General features: G+C 32.2%; 1 long non-coding RNA gene and 1 pseudogene across 1 annotated transcript; both read right to left on the bottom strand.

Moving 5' to 3' along the window:
- Positions 1-15483, bottom strand: LOC111635400 (annotated as a pseudogene).
- A 2391-nt stretch (positions 15484-17874) lies between these two features.
- On the bottom strand, positions 17875-21756 carry LOC111635425. Its single transcript, XR_002758375.1, has 5 exons — positions 21516-21756; positions 19440-19540; positions 19217-19369; positions 18079-18207; positions 17875-18014 (listed from the first exon to the last, which is right to left on the bottom strand). It is a non-coding gene; the product is annotated as an uncharacterized LOC111635425 (long non-coding RNA).
- Positions 21757-23479: the final 1723 nt, after the last annotated feature.

The raw sequence follows: 23479 nt of genomic DNA, 5'->3' as shown, positions 1-23479 counted from the left end.
TGAGTAAATAACATATCCACGAGTTTAGACTGTATAATTTTAAATAAGTGAATAGATAAATATAATTAAACCTTAGCTTCTTTTCCTTCTTTAGGGAGAATCATGGACACGGGACCGTGATCGAGCGTAAGACGAATATCGTCGAGTTTTATGGCGCTTTCGATTCAAATTATCTTTATATCTTGATGAACGGGCATCGTTCCATGGTCCGATAAGATCATTAGATTTACCTGAAAGGAAAATATAATAATGGTTACACAGGTTTTGCTGTATTTGATTAATAATAAGATACACTTTGAGTCAAACTTGTTTACTGTAGCTTCCTTCTACACTAAAGCGTGAGAATATAAATGTTGAAGAACAGATAAGAAGTAAAAGAAAGTAATTTTATAAATATATATGTTATTGATAAAAAGAGTCATCAGATTTCCTCTTTATCTCATGGAGGAAAATGAAAAATACACAGTTAAAATCATTTGTATCTGCAAAGAGAGATTTAGGAAGCACATTATCTCAAAAGATTACATGATGCAGAATAAGTTATAAAGTATCAAATGGATTCAAGGAAAGACTTGACAAATTCTTCAAAATTAAATAAGTTAATAAAATTAATTAAAGAATGATAAACCGTGCACAGAATTTAATAAAAAGATCGAATCAAAATGCATTTAAGTGCTTCATTTGAATGGTGGAACACGTTAACAGAACACACCGGCAATCTGCCAAGGGGGTGTCTGCAGCGAGGACTTTCTATGGGAACTGACTTCCAATTAGGTGTTACATATGCGAAGAAAACTGGAAAACTCCACACGGCCAGCCCGTTAGTAAGGACCAACTACCAACGTCATGGGCGCAACCTTAAAGATAATTTTTATCTTTGCAGAACTGACATTATTAGAGGATGAACGGGATCCGGTCCTTTACAGTTGGAGCCCACGACCAGTTAGTTTTTATTCACTCAGCCACTGGTGGGCCCACTTAAATGGATTCTGTTTCGATTTTGACCTAAAACATGAATATCAAATTTTGGAATCGATTCATTTTAATGTTTTAAAGGACATACTACTTTAGAAATATGAAAAACCACATTTTATAAGGTTTTAATTGTTAAGAAATCCAAAATTATATGTTGTTACTGTTAATTTCAAAGAAACTTATAATTGAATTGATTAGGACCTTCATAGAAGATTTGTTATCTGTTGTAGTCTCTTAATCTATTCCAAATAAACGTATCATTAGTATATTTTACTACGTTTAATTTACGAGAGATATATGAGACTACTTCCTTTCCAAGGTTTTGCCCGTTGATCTCCTCTTGAAGAGATAGCATTGCAAGATATCAATTTAATTCTTCTTTCTTTAGAATTAGGCCCTTTAAAATGGCCTTAAATAAAATAAATTTCCATATTAACTATACTAATTTGTGCCATTATAAGTTAATTAAGAGTTTATCGAAGTGCATTCTAAGCAATCTAGACACACATTCTATCATATCTTAGCAAAAATACTTACCATTTGCATTTACAGCTTGGCAATACACCAAACCTAATCAGTAATCTTGGTTTTGAAACATATCCAATATCTTAAATAATGCATCTTTTGTATCTTTGTTTACTTTACCCCAAATCCAATAATTTTCGTACGCTCTGCAGAAAGACGGTTTCTTCCCACGAATAACTACTTGGCATCCATCCCACCAGTACATTGCAGTTTTTATGCCATTTTTTTCTGCTGTGATCCATAATGGTTTCGTGTAATTCCACCAATGGGCACAGGAAGTGTTGGAATGAAGACATAGCAAGAAAATGTCATCTTTCTCTGTCGTACATGTAATTTTGTACTTCCATTCAAATTCAGAGATTTATCAGTTTCTTCCTTCCATTCTGTGATGATGATAACATAAATGTGAATGCATATACAGCAGGGGTGGTCAAAACGTGGCCCATGCGCCAAGTGGACGATTACAAGTGGCACTTCAGTTAGATCTGAGTAAAATTGCCAGATTTGGTTTTTTTGCGATTAAAAATATTATATAAAAAAATAAATTTTTTTACAGTCTGTCTTGGCAAGTTCATTTGTTGCACAATTCGTTACAGTCTATTTTGCAGATAAAATGAGTGTTCTCCACATAGTAAATTACAGTGTATGCATGTATTGTGAGTCTTGCCATCTTTATTTCCGATCAGTTTACAGGCGTGTAAATGGTTGAAAACATTTATTGTGATATTAAAGTTATTCCAAGCTCATCTCGTTTTCAGTGCCAATAATTGTGGTGCAGAGTTATCTTCACCAAACAAGACTCTGGCAGCTATAGCACCATCATCAAGCAATCACCCTCTCGTACAGGAGATCATTGCTTACTATTGTAAATTGGTGCTTCAATAAACTGTCATAAATTAATTAATTCAACTGTGTGATTAAATTATTCCCTTTTCTCCCCTAAGCGAAGCAGATTTATTCTTATCTCTATTTATTAACCCCTAACATTGAACGTAAGACTGTAGAGGAGAAGGTGGTATTATGGAACACTGCAGGTATTATGGAACCAACCCATTTCGAACTGATAATAAAGGCGAACTGTAGCGGAATATGGCTGAACTGAACTAGGCAGACATCCATAGCAAGGGGAAAACCCGTTTTACTTCAGTCAAGGGGAAAACTGTATTTAATCAGCAAATTTGTTTTTTTCAAAATTCGCAAGTTTTGAATGCTAAAGGAAGTTAATTACTTTTAAAATATAAATCGTGTAGTTGTAGGTTCACCGGTGCATGTATTCCATTCCAGAGACTTAGGGGTACATATTAATCTGTGTCATGTTCACATTTTTAAAAATTTGGTCTCGACAGACATAAGTTAATTCGAGATGGCGATGCGTGAAATATGGACCCCATTGGTGCTTTTACAGTAATATAGAACTCGACTCCTCCGAACTCTCTCTTTGCAAGCAGACATTCGTCTGGAGCAATTTGTGAAAAAGACACTAGGTAGAAAGCCAATTCTTCCCGAGAATATCGAAAAAGAGCTGCTGGAATATATATTGTTGATGGAGGTCATATTTTTCTATTAGAAAAGCATTTTTGCGATAAAATACATTGGAGTAAATAATTTGGTAATTATTTAACATTCTTTGTACTTTCCTATTTGTTTTTGGCTACATTAAAGCATTTTTTTGAAAATATACAGTAAGGTTCCGTATTACCACCCGATTTTCTCTAAGCCTACTTTTGGACTTTTTGTACAAAAGCCTTCAAAAACCATACTTATAGTTACACTAGCGAAAAATCCAATTAGGAACATTTAGATTACTAGTTATCAGTACTTTTCGCACAAAAAATGTAGGTATAGTTATTATACCTTGTTTACAATTCACTAAAATGTAATTGGGGTTCCATAATACCATCTTCTCCTCTATAAAAAGTGTTCGATTTATATAGCGCATCTGAACTCGTCTGTCAGAAAATTGGCGCATTGTATGCAAAAGGTTGGCCACCCCTGATATACAGGCATATAGAAAGTCTGGAACTATAAAAGAAACTCATTTACATAGAATATTCAGCATTCATTTTCAAATAATATGATCAACACATTCCCTTCTACCGAGGCATCTTTTCCGATGAAGTGTCATGTAAATAATCTCCTCTATACACACTGTAAAATAAATGACTTACTTCTGCTGTAAACCAAAACAGTGCTTATTTCCAAATATTTTCACAAACGTTTTTGAACTTAGTTCTTCTTCAGGTGAATAAAACGGGTAGAATCGATGTTATTCGAAATCTGAACGCAATGTTCTAAGGAAACTCGTGCAATCATCGTGTTAAACTTGCGCATGCTCTGTAGATAGAAGGATCGCTTTTGGCATCTCAAGTGTCGTAAATAAGAGTTTGCCATGCTATCGATAAGGATAGTTCATCCTTATTGTTTATACACTTGTCTTCTCTTGCCGTTTTATAGATATATATCGCTTCTATCCAGCGCAAATGTTGTATTAGCTGTGTGGTGTAAATTATCTTTGCTTCGTCAAATACAACTTGTATGTCAAGGTTCGTGGCATATTGTGCTAATGCTGTAGTATATCTTTTATGTAGGATGTCTGCTTTGTGTTCTTTGATCATCACCTCCAACGATCTTTTCGTGGATCCCACGTATACTAACCTCTATTAAATAAGGTTAAGATGATGTGCATTAACAGGGCCGTTCAAACTACAAGAAAAAGAATGTAATCTATTTTAACGCAACTCGTTAAAATTGAAAATGAGCTTTTTGGAGTGCATCCTAGTCGTTTAATAGAAGAAAATGCAAGATGAGTTCCGCAATATGAATATTTATACAATAAATGCAAGGAATGATATCGTAGAAAGCTGCAATGAATTCTGAGATTTCAGGTACCGAAGATAAAGAGTCGCCCTACCTTCCCATTTATAATATGGGATGACATAGAAGTGCCTGACTTTGTGTCTGAGGTGTTACATTATGGCCCAAAATTCACTCCACCGCCACCCATATCTGGAACTCCGAGTTATATCCCGGACATAGAAGCCCTAATACAAGGCCTCTCGGACAGAAGTAAGGAATATTATAGATGATTGGCTGTGCAAAAAATAATAAAGGCAAAGAATGACGTGGAGTCAAAAGAACTAAGAGCAAAAATAGCAAAAGCCCGTAGATGGACCAAAGCAAACGAAATCACTATAATTAAAGCCGATAAAGCTAAAACCATGGTAATTATGAGGAAGCAGACGTACGAGAAATTGCTTATGGAGTACATCAATATCACTCAATGTGAAAAAAGCGGCAGTAACGCAGTTGAAAAACTACAGGCTAGAGTAAAGAGATTCTCCAAAAGCAAGTTAGCGAAGAAGTTATAGATTAAGAACATTGTTGTAGACTCTCCAGACACGCCCAAATTATTTGGGTTTGCTAAAATGCACAAAGAAGGCAAACAGATTCGTCCTGTAGTACTACTCAAGATTACGTCCTGCTCTACTCAAGCGGATTAATACCTCCCCACAGTACCTTACTGTGCTAGATTTTAAATCATTATACCCTTCTTTACTCCTTCCACCAGCCTTCTGTGCATTATGAGATTTGCTAATAAATATAATAGGAGACAGTAACCACCATCAAGATATACTAGAGTTAGCGCATTTATTGTGCTACAATTCTTTCTTTCAATTCAAAAACGAGGTATACCAACAGAAAAGAGGTGTACCAATGGGGAGCCCGATAGCTGGAGATCTATGCAAACTGGTAATTAGACTCCTAGAACAGAAAGTACTGCCCGACCTACTCCACAATATTATTACATACAAAAGATATGTGGATGATATAATCATTTTATGGAAATCTAAACCTGACATAACGGCAGTCATAGCAGCATTTAATAATAACTCTTATGGATTAACTGTGGGCCTTGAACAGGAGAGCGACAAAACAAATTCATTTTCTCGACATGAACATCATAGTTAAAGAAAGGTCTATCAACACAGAGGTATACAGAAAACNGACGTACGAGAAATTGCTTATGGAGTACATCAATATCACTCAATGTGAAAAAAGCGGCAGTAACGCAGTTGAAAAACTACAGGCTAGAGTAAAGAGATTCTCCAAAAGCAAGTTAGCGAAGAAGTTATAGATTAAGAACATTGTTGTAGACTCTCCAGACACGCCCAAATTATTTGGGTTTGCTAAAATGCACAAAGAAGGCAAACAGATTCGTCCTGTAGTACTACTCAAGATTACGTCCTGCTCTACTCAAGCGGATTAATACCTCCCCACAGTACCTTACTGTGCTAGATTTTAAATCATTATACCCTTCTTTACTCCTTCCACCAGCCTTCTGTGCATTATGAGATTTGCTAATAAATATAATAGGAGACAGTAACCACCATCAAGATATACTAGAGTTAGCGCATTTATTGTGCTACAATTCTTTCTTTCAATTCAAAAACGAGGTATACCAACAGAAAAGAGGTGTACCAATGGGGAGCCCGATAGCTGGAGATCTATGCAAACTGGTAATTAGACTCCTAGAACAGAAAGTACTGCCCGACCTACTCCACAATATTATTACATACAAAAGATATGTGGATGATATAATCATATTATGGAAATCTAAACCTGACATAACGGCAGTCATAGCAGCATTTAATAATAACTCTTATGGATTAACTGTGGGCCTTGAACAGGAGAGCGACAAAACAAATTCATTTTCTCGACATGAACATCATAGTTAAAGAAAGGTCTATCAACACAGAGGTATACAGAAAACCTCAGGCAGATCAATTGTATATTCCTGCGCATTCATGTGACCCATGGCAGTATAAGATAGCGGTCTTTAATAACTTGGTGAATAGAGCATACACCCACTCATCCACAACGCGGGCACTGGATACAGAGATCAACACCATTAATATCATGGCCAAAAGACATGGATATAATAGTAGGATAGCCACGAGGATCGAAAAAATGATGCATTCACGAAGAACAGATCTAACAAACCACAAGGGCAACAAAGTAACACTCAGAAAGACAGAATCCTAATCACTTACAATCCATACTTAGAGAAAATCTACAAAGAGATCACCAAAAGAAAACAAGCCTCCTTAATATTTAGAAGATGTCCCACTATATTTAGAATGCTAAATAATGCAAAAGTCACTCCACATCAAAACAAATTAGCAGGAGTATACAGGATCCCTATAAAAGATCATAGGTGTGATAAAGACTTAGTATACGTGGGATCCACGAAAAGATCGTTGGAGGTGATGATCAAAGAACACAAAGCAGACATCCTACATAAAAGATATACTACAGCATTAGCACAATATGCCACGAACCTTGACATACAAGTTGTATTTGACGAAGCAAAGATAATTTACACCACACAGCTAATACAACATTTGCGCTGGATAGAAGCGATAAGTGTATAAACAATAAGGATGAACTATCCTTATCGATAGCATGGCAAACTCTTATTTACGACACTTGAGATGCCAAAAGCGATCCTTCTATCTACAGAGCATGCGCAAGTTTAACACGATGATTGCACGAGTTTCCTTAGAACATTGCGTTCAGATTTCGAATAACATCGATTCTACCTGTTTTATTCACCTGAAGAAGAACTAAGTTCGAAAACGTTTGTGAAAATATTTGGAAATAAGCACTGTTTTGGTTTACAGCAGAAGTAAGTCGAAGTGTCATGTTTATGCGAATTGTGTCGAAGATCTTCCCAACCTTGGATCACCTTCAATTGATGTTAAGGCACAGCTTGTTGTTCCATTCCATTGCCATCTTCTGCTTATTTGTGTAGTACTGCGCTTGCTAATTCTGGAAGCTTTTATTTTCGTTGAACGGTATTATTTCTGTACTCAAATAAATAAGATAAAGATTGTGTTGATCTTTCTAATCGTCATCATTATGGAAAGGATGGTTACGCAGTTATGACCATGACGATGATGATGATTATGCTAAATGAATTTGTTATATAAAAATATTGTCTGTATATAAATTTACTGTATTTTTAAAATTATATATTACACGTTATCAAATAAACTTTAAAAATAATTTTTATTTCATAAATCCAACGAATCAATTTATTACGTGATATAAAAATTACGTAAATAAATTATTTAAATGATTTTATAAAAGTAATTACTTATTATATCCTTATTTAATATGTTAATGAATGGTAGCATATATATTTTGAAAAATGCTTTTGTTCTGCTATATCGATTCTAAATGTATCAAATGATTAGTAGGCAAGAATTGTAATCTATCCAAGTTAACTATTTGAGGTACGGATTCCTTAGGGTCATAAGTTTTATCATTTGTTTGCAATGCCGTATTTGTTCCGTCGTAAGAGATGTCAGATAACCGAAATTATCTATCGGTTTCTTTCCTGAACTTAATCCAAGAACGAATGGCTTCTTCTCTTTGATTAAGAAATGACATAAGTAAGGAAGAATTGTAGACCGGATCAGTATTTCCTGTAAGAAAATTTGTTTTATTGATATCTTTTTATAAAATCTACTGAAAGTGAAGTAGATAACCAAGATAATTATGACGAAGTGAATGGATGAGAGTGAAGGTGCAAAAGATTACTAACATAAGAGATGTGTGAAAGCATACTACAGGAGAGATGAAGCAAAGACAGAAGGATCTTAAGAAATCTGATAAATGGATGAGCAATCCCTCTTTTGCCTGCTGTGCCTTTTCTAGGAAATGGATATGATATGAATGTTGTAAAAATTATTTAATGTACAACAAATATTTAGAATAAAAATTAGATGTATCTAGAAAATATTTTTAATGCTGTATGTCATTAATTATATACTTGTTACTAAGTCTGTATGAAATTATTTTGTGAGTGTAACATAATAATGTGTGCAATGATTTATTTGAAATTTTTTTTTTTTGCTTAAATTTATGAAACATTTTTAAAATATTTCAATCAATACTCTTAACAAAAGTAGTTGTAATTTTTGAAGTTTATTAACCAAATCAAACTCGTATTGAGGTTTTTAAAAAATTAAATAATTGCAGTTTTTGTTAAATAATCTAAAGTACATTAAAGAAATATAAATATTTAGAAATAATCATACCCAAAAAACAGGAAAGATATATTCGAAAGAGCCTCATTGCTTCCTTGAAACCATTTTTCAACATGCACTGTACTCCAAGGTTGTTAAATAATTGAGATCTTAAACACATAATTGCTAAATTTTCTCTCAGTTCTTCATTATTTTCTTCTTTCTTCTCGATTTCTAAACATAAATAGTTATTGTAATTAGTGTGTAAAATTTACATGTAAATTCTACATGCTTACATGCCATATATAACTTTAGATATTCTAACTCCAATTTTTAGAGATTTAACTTTTAGACTATGAGATGTTTTACTTTCAGATTTTCAAGCCTCTCTCAATTGTAAAAAGGATTGAGAGGCTGGAAATTTTGTAAGGTAAGTTGATGATTGACTGCTCCAATTAGGAAGATTTACAGGAATTTTAAGACTGGAAATTCCATTACAAATGTTGAATTTTAACCCAACAAACAGATTACACTTATCATCAATTTTATTTGTTTTGCATGATTGTGAATTCTGTGTACTTATGCTGGATTTTACCTGTAGAATGATACATAACCATTAATAAAAAAGAAAATATAGATTTTATTTACACACAATGTATATGATATTCAACACTTATTTCAATTCAAATGATGATAAATTATAAGTATCGAAATTTCAATTTTATTTCATAAATAAATTTCTATTTTGTTAAATTCTCATAAAATATAGATTTTTCTTTTTATGTGCAAATATCACAAATATCAGAATTTATTCCATGAAAAGTAAACTTAAAATCACTCAAATGTTACTTAATGTACTTCAAATGTAATTGTTATTAATCTAAAAGTAATTATAATTTATTAATGGATACATCTTCCATTAATTTCGCCAGTTTTTTTCCTTTTAAGGAACAAATAACTTAAAATAATACCAAAATCATCAAAATTACTTTAAAAGGAATCAATTATTATTTGCTAATGAACATTTTTGAAGTTTCTTTGCTTTATCATTAGATCATGGATTCAAATTTTGTTCTTTTATTCTTATCTGCAGGATAAAAACAAAGTGTAAAATTTCAAATTTATCTGAAGATGAAGCAAAAAAGCTTTTTAAACAGTTATCTGCCAGTAATAACTGACTCCTTCAAAGTGACTTTGATGACATACAGTATGTCTAAAAACAGCTTACACTTGATGATAAATTAATTTAAATGTCCTATTTAAACTTTTGCTTAAATGATGCTATGATCCTAGACTTACTAAAGAAAAACATACTAGCATAATAAATTAAAATGACATACTATGAACTTCAAACTGTGACATCCATCATCATGGATTCTTTATCAGTTCTTAATCATTTTTATTTTTAGAACTGATAAAGAGTTTTCCGATATGAATTTCACAGTTTGAAAGTACAAGGAAATTGTGTGTCATTGTAATAGCTCGTTGATTTTGCATGTATATTTTAGTCTTTGATAAAGCAGTTTGAGGTTGTAATATGGACGAATTGGAATATTGACTATATAACTTTAATTAAAAATGAATTTTAAACTCAGAATAATGTAAAATAAGTTTGTATATAACACAGAAACTGATGAATATTATGTAAAATTGTATATGGGTAATTTTTGATGTATGTGGATTTGTTCAATTGGTACAGGTTTTGGTTTCACAGGTCCGTTCAAGAAGAATTCAATGTTTCCAGCTTGGCTAACACTAAATTGATCTCTTCTCACCACAAAACTGAACCATAGTTTTCTTAATGCAGTGCTCTTATTTAAATAGCTCAATTTCTATTTTTCACATTTAGTGTAATTTCTGCAAACATTTCTCTCTTAATTCTTCAGCTTTTCTTTATTTTTTCACAATTTTCTGTAAAACAACTGTGCAGATGATGCTTGATAAATATTTTCCTTGGTTTTTAAATTTTAAATTTGATTTCTGCATTTTCCATCCGAGTGAAAATAAACATAAATTTGGCAGTTTAATGACCTAATTTGAGAATTAATTAATTTTTTACTGATTGTTAACTTTGATATGATACTTATGGAATGAATTAACCATGTATATTGAGGGTTTGTGTATTGTATTTGGATGATATTCATGCTATAATACAGTTATGAGATCACCCCAATGTTTCTTGTGTCTTGTAATAATTATTTTTGAATTTTCATACATAAAATGGAAAATAATATCAATCACTAGCTACATCATCTTATAACAAATACAAGTATTTATAAAAGGAATGAATCATAAGAGGGAAAGTTACAGAATATAGACATTCATAATTAAAAGAGCAAGTTATTAAGTATCTGTATCAATTTAATAATATTAAATTGATTTAAATATAAACTTACTTAAATAAAAGTGAATTACATTTTAAGATCAAACAATGCACATTCTTTATCATTTACATGATAATAAGCAGCTTATCTCATCATTAATGAAATTACATCAGATGATGTATTCTCTAATATCTTAATCACTTTATCATCGTCGATGCATAAAGTTTCCAACTGTTTTTTAGAATCTGCATAATTGGAAACTTTGGAATTAGAAATATTTTCTTCCAACAAATCCTCTTTAGAAGAATAATCTTCAAATAATTTACTACATATTTCAATGCATCTGTCGTAATTTTTAGAATGCAAATGAGCACATGCTGCTTGATGATAAATATTTGAAAGCTGAAAGAAGAAATCACTAGATGCTCTGTAACACTATAAAATAAATTATTTATATAAAGTTTAATTTCAAAGTAACTTAAAATACTTATAAAGTTTAAGAGAATGAATCAAATCTTCACAATTAATCTTTTATTTGTAATTATATACTAGATCAGGGGTTCTCAACAGACATTCTACAAACTTGCCTTAAGTGTTCCACAACTAAAAAAAAGATTTCAATATTTTTATTGCAAATTTATTCCAAAGTTCAACAACATATTACTTTATTTGTAAACAATTCCATATTTCTATTTTATTCAATACAATAAAGTTTATTAGTTTATTGCTTCATTGTTTTGTGAAACAATAAAAATGGAATTACTTATCGATTTTTGAATGTATTGATACTGTATCAATACATTCATATATTTTTTACTGCTCCGCATAATAAAGTGATAAATGATGTTTCTCAGAACAGTTGAGAATCACCGTACTAGATTATTGAATGAAAGGCTTACTTGCAAGAAGATTTAAAGAGAAGGCCCTGTGATCCATTGTAAGAAACACTTAAATCTTACACATCTATTTACTCCAGACTCGAAGGATTTTATTTGAAGTGTTTACTTGCAAGTAAACTTTTCATTTGTTCACACTATAAACAAATTTAAAGATGATAAAAAGTTGCTGTAGCACAAACAAACCTGGTTATCATTCTTCTCTTCTAAGACTGCTAACAAATGTGTAAACTATTCTGCTTATTTTTCATATTGTTCTTTTCTAAAAGATGTTTAGCTATCATATATGATGATTCTACATGAGTTACATCTGCATTGTAAGGATAGGGATGTTGAATTTGATTTGCTGTAGCCTGTAAAGTTAATTTTATTATGAACTCGATTAGCATGGAAATTTATGTGTTTTTTTTTTACAATTATATAATCCAAAATTACAAATAAAATAGAATGTTTTAAAGTTTAAACAGAAATTAACCTTAACTAGAAGCTGCAAAGATTCAATCTCCTGATCAGGTTGTTTTAATAAATGACAATATATTTTAATACAAACGAAAATATTTTTTAATGATAAATAAAATGTTTCATCTTCATCAATTGCTTGACCGAACCATTCCATGGCCACATGATGTTTACTCTAAAATATTAAAAATAAAATTTAAATTATTTTGTTTTAATTGCATTTATAGACATAATATTGAATAAAAATATTTCTTAGTTACCAAACACTTGAGTAAACAAATTGATTGTTATGAGAAGTTTAAATAAAGACGTGGATAGATACTAAAAGGAAAGGCACCCCACATTTAAAGTGAACTGAAGTGATAGAGGAGAAGATATTATCACCTGATATTCCTGGTTCTTAAAATGTTTTCTGGATAAAGATGATCAAATATACATATCCAAACTTAAGGATGAACACAATTGTTAGAAGTGATACCTAGCAACATTTCAAACAACTGGAACGTGTTCCAGGCATAAAGCAGTAGGTTGCCCTCACTCTATGACTGGACATAGAAACTGATATTTAACAGTAACAACAAATCCAATCAAAGTGGCAAGGGCAATCAGCTTGTAAGTTGCCTCAATTCAAGTGCAGGAGCAAGAATATCCCACTAAACTGTGGCTTGCAGCTGCAAAAAGTAGAGCCATATGCTCAAAGGCCCTTTCTCTGTGTACCTTTATTCAGAGAGCATTATAGAGTGTGTTTGCAGTGGTGTGAAATACAGGCTATTCATGTACAGTACAAATGTTGTTTGTCCTTAAGTTTTGGACAAGTGTAGTTATTCAGTGATAAGAATGTTTGAAGAGAGGCAACATCATAAGTTTGAAAAATGAATGGATTAAATAATAGCTATACAATAAGCTAAACCAAGGAGCTCATTTATTGGAACAAATATTAAACAATTTCAATTTAAAATGATTCTAATCNAAATGAAATGTTTTCATTCTATTCACAATTAATCTTTGATTTAAAATTTCAATTTGAGAAACAAAATGTAAATTCCTTAATTAAATGTCATCTTTTAAAATTAATTGATAAATTTGATAAATATTTTCGTAATGATGAAGTTCACATTACAAAACTGTGGATTCAAGATCCATACAACAATTATAAAAATACCAATATATCATCAGCTGATTTATTAGAATTAATAAATGATTGTAATTTGAGATTGTTTTCAAAACTAATAGTGTGTCTCAATTTTGGATACAAATTCATGCAGAATATCCTCCCCTGTTTTCAGAAGCAATGCAAAATTTTCTGCCTTTCGCTAGTACATATTCGTGTGAAAAAGGTTCTCAACTATGGTGGATATAAAAACAAAAAAACACAATCAATTGCGATTAGATGCCTGCATGTGGATAGCATTACAAAACAATTGAACCAAGAATTAACAAATTAGTTGAGGATATTCAGCAGTGGAAATCTCATTAAATTATTTTCAAATATTTTTTGTTTTTTCTATGAATATTTAAATGTTTCTTATTTTTTGTTAAAAGTTAATGAGTTTTTGTTAAGTTAATGAGTTAATAAGTTAAGTTAATTTTTTGTTAAAAGTTAATAAGTTAAAGTTTATGTTTAATTGTGAAGTTTGAATGTTATTTAAATAGATAATGAAATAATAAAGTTATGTTTTACATTTATTATATAAAAAAATAAAGCAATAATAAAAAAATCAATTTATTATAAATAATTTAACAAATATTAATTATTATTAAAAAATGGGAGTCACAAAAAAAATTATAAAATATTTGGTGGGCCACGAGTATAAAAACGTTTAGAACCACTGATCTACAGGATGGGTGGAAAACAACTATGCATTCATTGAGAAATCACTATAATTTTTACATTTTTAACACAAAGATGATGAAAATTATTTGTCACGTATCTTATTAAACAAAAATACAGATGCATACCTCAACATTCAATGTGGGCACTGACACCATCACCAACTTCCTCAAACAATCAGGAATGGAATTCACAGTCTTCTGCAGTAAGTCATATGGCATGTTGGTGATAACATCTCAAATCCATGTATCCAATTCTTCCAGTGTTCAAGATTTCATTTGGTACACCTCCTCCATTGCCCAGCCCCAGGGGAAAAAGTCACAGGGCATGAGGTCTGGACTTTCACCTCACGAATGGCTTCCAAGAAATCCAGACCTCATGCTTCTGGGGCTGGGCAAAGGAGGGGTACTGAACAAAACCTCAAATTACATGCAGAAGGATGATTGATAAAGTTGGTAGATGGTGCTAGTGTCTACAGTGAATGTTAAGATATGCAACTGAATTTCTGTTTAATAAAGTACAAATAATTTTCATCATCTTTGCAGTAGAAGTATAGAAATTGTAACGATTTCTCAATGCCTACTTATTTTCCACCTATCCTGTAGATTTGTATATATCATTTGTGGTATATGGTGTACAAAAGTGTACTTTTTACAATGTAATCACGGTGCTATACATTAGAGAAAAAGAGATGCTGAATTAGATTTAACACAACACCATGGCTTAATGCCTATTTCAAATCCAAATTGCTAAACATTTGAATAATTATTAATCAGCATCACAATAAGCTGATAAGAATCTGACTGTAATGTCTGATTAATGAAGGAGACTATAAACATGTCAAAGTTTTGAAACTTATACCTAAAATTAAATATATTTATACACAAATATGTTGTAACAATGTTTTAGTCACTTAGAAAGTCCTCTCAGGAAAACTTTCTATAAAAATTGACCCCTATTTAGGTGTTAATAGAGAGGTTGAGGCGCACGTTTTAAACGTGTAAACGTGTACGTGTGACGTTCGGCGCCGCTTTCCCGTAAGCCTAAAAGTTTGACAATGGTGTTTGGATAGTCGGTGGAATCACAATCGACATTCCAAACACCATCGTCAAACTTTTAGGCTTACAGGAAAGCGGCGCCGAACGTCACACGTACACGTTTACACGTTTAAAATGTGCGCCTCAACCTCTCTAGAAACTTGAAGATATTTTTACTACTTTGTAGGAAGAAACAGCTGTTAAAATTAAAATTCATTGTGAAATTTTTTTCTAAATATAAAGAAATAAACTATTTAAAAAAAATTATATCTTTACAATAATAACCTATTAAGAATTGAAAAAATGGAATATTGCTTAAGTGATTCAAATGTTTGCACGCCTTCAATAATTTCTCAAACTTACCGTTCGTCGAGAGGCAGTACACGTAAGTAACTCCGACGACATCTTGCCATTGTGTAATGGGCACAGAATGTCTTGATGTCTTTCAATAAAATTTAACTACTTCTTCCTTTATGAAAATTAAAACGGAATCATAAATAGTACAGTTTAATTAAATACATTTTTTGAATATTTAATGTATTTATTTCTATCTGAATATTTGACTTAGTTTGAACAAGAATAAAAGCAAAAAGAAGGGAAAAAGTTCCATGTATTGATTTTTCTAAAGTCTCGAAAACTGGAACAGTTATTAGAAAGTCTGCACATCCCTTTCACCTATTCCAGCACAACAAAATTTAATGGAAGTACAAACAGTTTCAGCTACTGTTAGAGCCTTCATCAGGCAAAAGAGTCATTTTTCAGTTGAAGGTAACTTATTCAATGTAAAAAAATGGCTCTCTTGCCTGACGATCCATAAAAGTAGCTGAAAACATTTGCGCTTTTATTAAATTTTATTATGCTGGAGACAGTATGAATGGTATGCAGTGTTTTTAGTGTGTTAGTGTCTGTTTCATTTCATATCTCAGGATGGGGTAAAGATAAATGAAATTTAGCATAACTTTTAATATAAGGGACATTGATGCTATTAAATTTTGGAGTACAGAACTTCAGGGGATGGGAACTTAGAGGGGATCATGCGTTATAGTGCTTTTTAAATGGAGATTTTTAACATAATTCAACAAAATTATTCCCTCTAAGCTTTTGTTATTATTTAAATTTTATATACTAGTTCAACTAAAAATTATTAGACTTCCTAATGTTACTCTTAATTTCCTTTCTTCTTTATTATTATTTGTTAAACAAATATGTGCCATCTCACTCCGCTAGGCACTACCAGGGACCCTTAATTTCTTGTCTGAGGCCAGGAAAGTTGAGCAAGAACCTTTGCCAGCTTTTAACTACCACTTAAGATTCAAGCCAATTCATCTCGAGTGATGCCAATGTATAAAAAACTCTTTTCATTAACAACAAAGTCATAACTTTTCATTAAATATTTGCATGACTTTTTAAGCTTCAAAAACATTTGTGTAGTGTTGAATTAAGATTTATTCAGTTTTTTAGTCGGTATTGCGACTTTAATTATTTTTTACAGATGGAATAGAACAATTAGATTATTTAGTTAGTTAAGACATCTGCTCTTCTTTCTACTGATATTGAATGTATGACATTCATGTTGCTTTTAGTACATAAAAATAATATCATTAACTATATATAACATGTTAAAAGTGATTATTAATTACTTTTAACTTAGTAATGAAACATTACTAAATGTTATACTAAAGTTTTCAGATGCAACATCTCAGTTACTACACAAACCACAAACATACAGTATGTTTCACAAATATTGGCTGGGCTATGATGTGAAGTGGCAGGGATAAGTCTATGGGTGCGTATACTTTTAGCTCCGATCTCGCCCCTAGCGCGCTCAGCCTGTATACTTTTTGTTAGCTACCAACGAGCACGGCGTATACTTTTCGCACCCGTGACGTCATTGCTAGCATTCCTAGCGCGCTCGGCGTGCCCGGAGAACTTACAACGAGCTTGGCGTTAGTTCAAAGATGGCGGCGTCCATGTACGATGTTACCGTTTCTTTACCGGACGGAAAAGAAGTTCAATTACGCGTTAATGAAGTCGTTTATCGTCAGATGATGGAAGGTAAGTAAAAAGGGATTCCTAAAAGTGTATAATTTTATATCATAAATCCTATTTCGATAACNGGTTAACCAACAAGAATTTGGAAAATCTGCTGGTTGTTTCAACATCTGCCATTACGCTAGACATCAAGAAGATTGCTGCCAGCATCCAATCTCAGCCATCGCATTAATCACTTGGAGGTCTGGCCCCCAGTCAGTAAACTTAATCCTAATTTGGCCCTTCTTCAGAAAAGGTTGTGCATCCCTGTCTTAACTGTTTACAGCAGATGGCGAAGTTAGCAACCTACTGCTCCGGTGATCCCGGATCAAATCTGGATGGATCGACAAACCCCAATTACTTTTGGGATGATGCGTCTGGATAAGTCGGCACTTATCCCTCACAACCTGGCTGTCTCATTCTGGGTCTGGCCAAACTCATAAAGGGCTTGTTAAAAAGTAGCTTTCATAGTACACACAGGGAGAAGAGTTAAAAAAAAAAAAAAAGTTTGTAGCATTTGACTCTGGCTCTTCATTTCTTTCTTTGAGTGGCACTGGTTTTTATACCTAAAATTTCTTGCTTGTGTGTTACTTGTTTGATAATTTATATAAATCAAGTGAAATTTATCATCTGTTAATAAATTAGAATTTACTTAATACTTAAATAATTATTTAATAGTTAAATATTAATGAATATTTAGACAATGTTTTTTTTTATATTTAAAAATTATAAATTTACATCTGCTTACTTCTTCATCATCACCTTCGTCCTCAGACACAATTTTTTTAATAATGAGGTTACAGATTTCAATAACAACAAAGCATTTTTAACATCTGAATGTTGTATAAGGAACCAAGCAATGGTGCAGAAAAATAACAATGCTATTTTCTTAAGGTCTTTCAACTCTGAAATTAAGAAAAGCTTTAAATTCAAGCTTAAATATTAAGCTCAAGCTTACTAAATATTTACCATTTAAATGATGCCCAATTCCTTCTAGATCTCATTGTGGTGTCAGTAGAGACTAAATTGTACATAAAGATTACAGATACAGAGCAGTAGTAACATCAACTGAATCTGAAGTTGGTTTTATAACATATGCTACATAAAATATTGTTTAAAAATATGGAATTTAATGCCCATATCTATTTCAATTTACTATTTCAAAAATTAATAATGAACAGTCAGCAATAACTAGACTTTTTGAGTCTAGTTATTTTCCAGTACAATGAGTTACAGCAAGTTTTAAGAAGTTATCTGAAGATGAAACAGAACAGTAGAAAAAACATTAGTGAGGTTGGGGCCAAAGTTTTAAATGCAAAAACGTGTACGTCGGACGTTCAGTGCCGCTTACCTATAAGACTAGAAGTTTGACAATGGTGTTTGGAATGTCGAGCACGATTCCACTGACGATCCAAACACCATTGTCAAAACTTCTCGGCTAATAAGAAAGCGATGCTAAACGTCTGACATACATGTTTTTGCATTTAAAACTTCGGCCTCAACCTCGCTATTAAGTTCTTAAAGTCTAACTTCCTTAATTAAGTTATTTTAGACTGTTTACGATATAAATGCAGCTCTAAACAAGGCAGTTGGAAAATTATCAGCTGTAGACTATGCCCATAGGAGTAAAAATCAAAGGAACTGATGTTCTACATGTGATGATTTACAAGATATAGCTTCTTGAAATCATTCTCTAGAATTTTGAAGACTCTCAAAAATGGGGTAAAATTTAAGTGAAAAAATCAAGAACTATCTCTCAAAACAATGCTAAAAATCAATTGTTTTCCACTTTACTAGAGATGGCTAAAAGCTCTTAAAATACAAGAAACACCATTGCACTGACTACTTCTGGGGCACGATTGGAGTCGTGCCGCATGTTCCATAAGACTATTGCAAGTTTAACAAGCAGTCAGTCAAGATATTAGTGGATTATATCTCACAAAGGGATGCACGTAAATCATCAGTTTCTTTGAGGTATTTTACTTCTAAGGGTATGGAAAGGTGCCAACATCATCATTCAGAGCTGCATTTGTACCCTGTTCATTACTTATCATATAATGAATAAAGAATAATTAGATATTAAAAATTTAATTGATAAACCACTTACACTGCTGTAAAGTTAGTGTTATTTGCTGCCATACTTCATTTTTACAAAAAGTCTTTATTTTACTTTCACCTTTCAATAGTAAGAAATTTAACCAATTGTGTATTATTATTATTATTATTTCCAAAATTATAGATTCTTTTGTTACAGGAACACCTTAAATTAAAGATTTACAAATTAGTAACATGTAAAAGTATTAATATTAACTTAAATTCTTATAGATTACCTCTCACTTGAAAACAAAGATGTTAAAGTTGTTCTAATAGAACCAGATCATCTTTCTCTTCAGTTTGATTATTTGCTATTGGTGTTAACTTCTGTTTTCAACTAAGTTAAATTATATATATTTTTATAATTATTTATGAATAATAATCTAAAAAATTTACAAAATTAAAAAAATATATATATATTTATTTATTTATTGAAATTTAAAATATTTAGTACCAAACATAGTTTCATGTGCCAATTTCAAATTAATTATTGTAATAGGTTTTGCAGATTATGTATAATGAGAATTCAATACTGTATACTGTAAAATTGATTTATCATAAATATTGTAATAAAACATGAAAAATGAACATTTCTATTAAACTTTACTGTAGATGTGTAGTCAACTAGATATGTTTCAAGAACACATAAGTCAACATCAGTATGAATACTGATGCTGACTTTTTAAATGTGCCCTTGAACATGTAATATCAAATAAATGTCATCATAATAATTGATAAACTAATAAAGTTGGATTTGGTAATACTGTACCAGTGTATAGTGTACATGATAACTCCAAATATGCAATTACTGTACGTACCTGTATGTTCTCCGTTCACTGTTCATCCGTACGCAACTACGGTTGCTATTGTAACAAGTAACATAAACATTTATTTATTTATTTGACAATAGCCAACATCAAATCGTTGGTGCACAAGAATAGTGACACAACTCAAAAAAATAGATCTTCCAGAACAGCCATTTAAAAGTTTCTTGTTTCCTGCAAGGCTTTGTCACAATCTTGGATTTTTAAAATTTTCAAATCTTTTTTGGAAATAAATATTAGTGCTCGTTCTTCCACATAAAAATATGGGGAGTTTGCTATACATTTCTACAATAAACTCGAAATTGGAAATTTTTGAGTCGTGTCACTATCCTTGTGCACCAACAAAATGTGACACTAATACTCAAGAAAGACGTAGAAAACAGAAAGGATTTTTTGACGAAAACCAAACAGACGAAGATATCAATTTGACCGGTCAAGCAGACTTTAAAATAAATACATTCAATGTTATTTGTGACCAAATTTTTAGCAAAATTGATACAAAATACAAAACGTATAAAGATACTAACAAAATATTTCAAGTATTTTTGAAAGCCTTTGAAGATTAAAAGAATGTATCGGATTATGCAAGTGAAATAAAAAAAAATTTACTTCGATGACATTAATGTTGAAGAACCAAACGAGCTGACAATTTATTTTAATGGTGACAATACAGTTTGCGAAACCCAAACGATCTTTCTCCATTTTAAAACAAGTTAAAAATTATTTACTAAATTCAATAGGACAGGAAAGGCTAAGGTCTTCAGCAACACTTTTGAGAAAGATACTCTCGAATGGCTAGAATGCAAAGATATTATTGAAGATTTCTGATATGAAAATCCAAAAACAAAAAATTTAAAGTTTTTAAAATCTGATTAATGACTATAATTATATATATATCTGATTGACCGAGTGAGCAATTGATTCATCACGGCCCAGAGCAAACCGCCGAACCTAGAGATGAAATTTTGTATACAGTTAGGGTACGTCACGAAAATGTACACTAAGGGATTTTTCAAAATTCCCTTAGGAAGGGATTTCCACGTATTATCGGCGATATCTGTCGAACGGCAACGTATTACGGCTTCACGGGACCCGGGCAAATTCGAATTAGGGAACCCCACATAGTGCCGACTTGGAGGAATTTTTTGGGGAAATATTTTATTATAAAAGATCGGCTCGGGCCCCACCGACGGAGGCCCGGGCAATTGCTGTTTTTGCCCGTAGGATAACAAACGCACAACTGCCGTCGAACGCGTAATATCGATAAGAGTCGGCGACGCGTTATCAAACCTATATTACCGTGACGTTAACGGTACCAGCAATGCCGAATGTTTATTTACTGCACAGATATTGATGTAATAATCTTTATCCCTTGACATAATTTTTAAAAAATAATTTCTTAAAGGATGTAGTGATGTTGTATACTTAATTATAAATTAAGAATTTAAAAATACACAATTAAATTTGACAATAAGAACATATACTCACTAATAATTTACATAATAAAATATTATGCCGAACTGACCATTGAATAAAAATTAAATTTGTTTTATTAATAAATTTAACTTTCTAAATCTGCCCGATGCGCCTTTTGAAGGCAAATTATTCAATAATTCCTCCAAACATTATAAACATTTAATATATTTCCCTTTCTTGAGTTGTTTTTCGTATTCTTTAAAATATTTCTCGTCGTCTTCGACGCTGCCACTCATTTTAAATACCGAACACGTGGTCAAAATTTCCCACCTACCAAATTACGTTGGTAGAAAATTCGCCAATATCTCTTTTATTTTCCTTTCTTTTTGAAACTTTTTTTACAATGTTTAAAGTAAATAATGAATTAATAAATGAAATAAATATTTAAAATGTATTTATTAATACTACGCTTTATGAGGTAACAAGCAAATTATGTTCTTTTAATCTGACTCCTAAACTTCTATTAGTGACACCAATATACTGTAATTTTTATTAATGTCTAGTTCACGATTTTCATATGGAATCTTGTATACACCTGCTCTTTTTTCTTTATCTATGCTGTCTTTGTCATTCCTTAATAATCTGTACAGATTAGGAGCTCTCTTGAAAATTAACCTTGACTCTTTGCGGGCTGAGATTTCTTTCATGATGGCTTTTCTCTTTCTATCATACGTGAACTTTGTGATTCTGCCGAAATCGCCGTTTTGCGTTTTAGTTTTATTTGTTTTGTATTTTCTGATCAATGTTGTTATCATATCTTCTCTGTACCCTAGAGATCTGGCAAAATGGCTGCCTTCCGTGCCCTTATCCAAAGGGCCTTTCTCTATTGCAGTAGTGTGTTAGATAGGCAGAAAGAAATTAATAGAATATTACGTATTGCCAGATCTCTAAGTGAGAAATTCATTATATTATTATTTTTATTTTTAATAGGAATTTATTATTTAGTGCACGGAATGACACCGCTGCTGCGGAAAGCCCACTAGGGGGCGTCCCGGGCTACAAGAATAGAAGGAGTAGAAGTACGAAATAACCTAATAATCTTAATCTTGTTGTTTTTGCCCGGTCAACGCCGGGCTCGTCTGCTGGTATAATAATAAAACAAAATACAATTCTTTAAGTACTGAGTACCTAATAATATTTACTACATATTATGTAAACTGTATTGACAAAAAGTTTCATAACAAATACATAATAATACATTTAAAAAATCACTTCAAAATCGTTGTTTTCTGGATATTTCGTTCGCAAATCGGCCAACCGCACTCTCCGCATCGCGTTGAAAAGCTATTGTTTTTCAATCGATACATTAGCTAAACAGCCGATACGGTGTTTCGACGCGCCGCTTCTTAAATAAGTTTCGATTAAATTTAGTTTTGAAAAACTTGGCTCTGCCCCCGCTGTCGTTGCCGGTGAAGTTAAAAAAAAAACGAGGCACGCTGCAATAATACGGGAGAAGCTACTCGAGGCTGCGGCGTGAATTAAAAGTTGTTCGGCAACTCGGCGTATGGAAGTAATTTCTTTTAATGAGTATAAAAACACGTTTTAAATCGAAGCAGTCGATGTCCAAAACTAGGCGAAATGTCGGAGGCTATGCCGATTGTAACAATACCGATCCTTCCCAATTATTTTTATCGGATGACGCGACAAGATATTCGGGTGAGAAGCGCTTAAAAAGTGTACGCAATTGTCCAACGGATTCAAATCCAATAGTTAATTGATTAATTATAAAACCCAAAAATATTTTTACAAATGTTTATACCGGCGTTTATTTCGCCCTTTATAACTAAGCGCCCTGGTGATTCGTGCGCCCGGAGCAGTTTGCCCCGACTGCTCCTCGGTAGCTGCGCGGTATTCTCCACGAATAAACAACGCGATAACTCCTGCTAAAGCGCGCGTAAACACAAATAAAACGTGAACGAACCACAAAGATGGCGCCGGACAATCGCTCACGCTGGTGACGTGACCGGTGACGTGGA

The sequence above is a fragment of the Centruroides sculpturatus genome, unplaced genomic scaffold (assembly GCF_000671375.1).
Source record: "Centruroides sculpturatus isolate CEXI.00-Female unplaced genomic scaffold, Cexi_2.0 scaffold997, whole genome shotgun sequence".
NCBI lineage: Eukaryota > Metazoa > Arthropoda > Arachnida > Scorpiones > Buthidae > Centruroides > Centruroides sculpturatus.
This window is presented reverse-complemented; position numbering and strand designations above follow the sequence as displayed.